Source organism: Garra rufa, unplaced genomic scaffold (genome assembly GCF_049309525.1).
Source record: "Garra rufa unplaced genomic scaffold, GarRuf1.0 hap1_unplaced_030, whole genome shotgun sequence".
Lineage (NCBI taxonomy): Eukaryota > Metazoa > Chordata > Actinopteri > Cypriniformes > Cyprinidae > Garra > Garra rufa.
The window spans coordinates 45,970-50,132 of NW_027394305.1; the positions used below are offsets into that span (position 1 = coordinate 45,970).

The 4,163-nt window shown below is 45.2% G+C and overlaps 2 non-coding genes across 2 annotated transcripts; one reads left to right on the forward strand and one right to left on the reverse strand.

Moving 5' to 3' along the window:
* The first annotated feature begins 2,846 nt into the window (after positions 1-2,846).
* On the forward strand, positions 2,847-2,918 carry trnaw-cca (transfer RNA tryptophan (anticodon CCA)). The gene has a single exon. It is a non-coding gene; the product is annotated as a tRNA-Trp (tRNA).
* Positions 2,919-3,426: 508 nt separating this feature from the next.
* trnay-gua (transfer RNA tyrosine (anticodon GUA)) lies at positions 3,427-3,513 on the reverse strand. The gene is given in 2 exon segments: positions 3,427-3,462; positions 3,477-3,513. It is a non-coding gene; the product is annotated as a tRNA-Tyr (tRNA).
* Positions 3,514-4,163: the final 650 nt, after the last annotated feature.

Here is a 4,163-nt window from a genome sequence, read left to right on the forward strand (position 1 = left end):
TCTGACACTGCTACAAGGTAATATAAAAATTTTGATTACATTTTTTTATTTTTTACTCATCTAGAAAATAATTCTTGAATTAAGAATTTTTAGATATTTGTCTGGAAACCAGACAAAAAATCTAAATAAGAAAAGGTTTTTTTTGTGTTTTTTTTTTTTTTTTTGCAAGTGTACAAATAACGGCAGCATGATTTTTAACCCATTTTATGTGGTAGACAATGTGGATTTCATCGTTTAGTTAAGGTATAATTATCCCTTCATGCCTGTACCTTAGTTAAAAGGTACTTCATGTCCTGTACCCCAAAGCTAAAGCAAATGCAATAGTTTTAAAATAAGTGGACTTCAAAGGCTGTTCAGAGCTATATTACAGTAACGGCATGTTATTACATTATCAGGTTTTGTACTTCTGACTCACCTAGATTTTGATTCACTCACTGGAACAAACATACAGTACCAATAAAAGGTTTGGACACACTTCCCCATTAAAGAGAATTGTCACAAGGACGGACTGAGACGAGCGGATCCATTCGCAGCATTTATTAGATAAGACAAAACAAAACAAAACAAACACACAGGGGCAGGCAGAAATCGTAGTCAAAACACAGGCAGAAAGGTCGGGGCTAGCAGCGAGAATCAAACACGGGAGGGAGTCCAGGAATCAAACACGGGAAAACCAACACGGGAAGAAACGCTCAGAAATGCAGCCGGGGCAATACAAGACAGCCAAGAGCTACGTGTGAGAGTGGCTTATATGCAGTGTGTATAAATGAACTGCAGGTGTGTGAGTGTGTGAATGAGCTGCAGGTGTGAGCAGTGATGAGTGCAGTGGCTTGTGGGGGATGAAGTCCATGATAAGTGGTGCAAGAGTACTGATAACGGAGGCTCAATCGTGACAGAGCCCCCCACCTAAGAGCGGCTTCCAGATGCTCCAAATACATGTGACAGTTCAGGAGAGTGATGGAGTGGGCCTGGCACAGAGGCATGAATGGCGGCCCCGGTCCATGTGCAGGTGGAGAACCAGGAGACTAAGGCGGCACCGACGGAGGGAGAAGCCATGGTGGTGGACGGGTTGGCTCCTTCATGGGGCCGGGCGACGGAGGTGGAGCCGGTGGAGCCCGAGGCGGAACCGGAGAGTCGATGGTCATGGGTGACACCGAGGATCCGGAGGGCCAAGGCGGAACCCAAGGCTATGGCGATAGAGGCGGAGATAGAGGTCCGGAGGTATGCGGCGGAGCCGGAGCGACAGAGGACCGAGGCTGTGCCCATGGGAGGGAGGAGGTCCACAGAGCCGGTAGGACGGAGTGACGAGGCGCAGCCGGAGCAGTAGAGTCCAGAGGCGAAGGTGGGGCGACGACTGACCAGCGCGGAGCCGGAGGGACGATGGAGCCCGGTGGAGCTGGTGGACCGACGGCCGACGGCGGAGACGAGGGAGCAGAGAGCCGGGGTGGAGCCGCAGGATCGGAGGGCGGAGTCCAGGACTCTGAGGCTGGAGGCGATGGTGAGGGATCCTCCAGCCAGGGCACCGATGGAGAATGGCAGTCCCACGGCAAGTCCTCTGCACCGAAGGTGGGTTGAAGGTGAGCAGAGGGACTTCTTGGCCGGGGACTCAGGAACATCGGCGGCTATCTTGTGTGCAGACTCTGGCGTGGCAGCCATCTTGTGTAGTGGCTCTGAGCTGGATTTTACTGTGGGAACATTGTTGTCCTCTTCTTTCATTCCCACAGTAAAAGGAGAGCCACTTATTTGCAGAGCAATGTCAACATAAATTTGTAAAGTCCAGCTAGGTTCGACCATAGGCATCAGTGAAGCCAATGGCTCTAAGAGTCCTCCACAGAAGAAAATCATCAGGCATACATCATCCATAGTAGACCGATTAGCCAATTCGATGAAGTCCATCGCATACTCCTCAACAGACCGCTCACCTTGTTTGAGACGCATGATCTGTACCGTGGAGTTCGTGCTGGAACCGGATGACACCATACTAGCTGCTGGATCCTTGTAGTGGTGAAGTCTTCTGTCACAAGGACGGACTGAGACGAGTGGATCCATTTGCAGCATTTATTAGATAAGACAAAACAAAACAAACACACAGGGGCAGGCAGAAATCGTAGTCAAAACACAGGCAGAAAGGTCGGGGCTGGCAGTGAGAATCAAACACGGGAAAACAAACACGGGAAGAAACGCTCAGAAATGCAGCCGGGGCAATACAAGACTTCGCCAAGAGCTAGGTGTGAGAGTGGCTTATATGCAGTGTGTGTAAATGAACTGCAGGTGTGTGAGTGTGTGAATGAGCTGCAGGTGTGAGCAGTGATAAGTGCAGTGGCTTGTGGGGGATGAAGTCCATGATGGTGTCTTGGGGTACAACGGTAGCATGGCTGAATGCAGATCAGACGGTTGCATGTTCCAATCACATCAGTTGATCTCTTCTTGACATCCATAGTATAAAGTCTACAGCCCTTTACCATGACTGATTTGCAAATTGAATCAAAGCAATTAAGCAAGGAACGCCGACTTGTTTTCTCGACCTCGTGACCTTGAGGTCAGACGATCTGTTTTTGATCTCCTGAGTATGAAGTCCAACATCAAGAATGTTCCTTGAGCACCGTATATTTACCGATTTGCATTCTGTGTCAAGGCGGTTAAGCAAAATACATCACCTCTGGGTTCAGGACCTCGTGGCGCAACGGTAGCGCGTCTGACTCCAAATCACCTTGAGGTCAGACGATCTGTTTTTGATCTCCTGAGTATGAAGTCCAAAATCAAGAATGTTCCTTGAGCACCGTATATTTACCGATTTGCATTCTGTGTCAAGGCGGTTAAGCAAAATACATCACCTCTGAGTTCAGGACCTCGTGGCGCAACGGTAGCGCGTCTGACTCCAGATCGGAAGGTTGCGTGTTCAAATCACGTCGGGGTCATTTGATTTCTTGTTTACTTCTAAAGTGAAAGAGGTCCCTTTTGTTGTGTGCTGCAGTGGTTTCCAATCCCACTGCTCTGTATGTCTCCCTTATTAACCACACCTGATTCAGATCATTAGCTCGTTAGGAGAGAGCTCCATGAACTCATCTGGTTGTGTCAGAAAAAGGAGACAGACAAAATATGCAGGGCCGCGTTTTTCAGAGTCATTGTAACCCTAAGTTGATTGTAACTCTATTGGTTTCAATGCGTCTACGTTGTATTAAGGATTGCAATGCTTTTGGGAAACACAGCGGGTCACCAGGATCAGGATTGAAAACCACCGGTGTACTGTGATAGATTTGTATCTTGATCTGTTATTTTTATTAAGCCTGAGATCTCATGTAATAACCATTCCTGTCATTGTGTACTGTGACAGATCTGCCTCTTGATGTGTCACTTTTTTAAATCTTGCCCTGCAATCTCTGAAGAAATCATGGAAACATCTACGTGCCGAATTCAAAAGCCAGCTCCTTCGAGCCGGAATCGAACCAGCGACCTAAGGATAGCCAATATATCATCTACAGTCCTCCGCTCTACCAGCTGAGCTATCGAAGGCAGGGTGACAAAAGGTGGCTTAACCCTCTGGGGTTCTTCGCCGAGCAGTCACACTCAGGGCCCTCACGGTCAAAAGTGACCGGAGCCCTGAAATCATTATTTCTTTTTTTTCAGTAAAATCAATCAAATGTATTTTTGTTCAATAATATTTTTTCTTTTTTTCTGTCATGTTTTGACAGAATTTTATGATAATAATTAATATTTATGCAACAATTATGATCTATTTTTTCCCATTGAATATAATACAATTTTTTTAAATATATATAATTTTTATTCTTTTTTAATTAATGCTGTATTTTAGTTTAAAGTAGATACCTGGCCTATAGAAAATAATTTTTTGAAGTCAGATTTGTGCCATCTGGTGGCGTAGTGAGCATAATTACCAGGCAATATCCTATTTTAACCACTAGATGGATGTAATGCTCTCTATAGAAGGATTTGTGAATTCTAGTTGTTTTTGCACATATTTGCCAATGCCTTTTCAGGTTGTGGATTTTAATATATAAAATTAGATTATCAAAGACTATTTTTTTTATTATTTGCCAAGTTTTTTGTTTGTTTGATTGGTTTAACTGGTAATTTGAAGCGCCAGTTTTACTTTATAATACAGTCAAACCAGAACATTGATTATTATTTAAAAAATGGTAGCC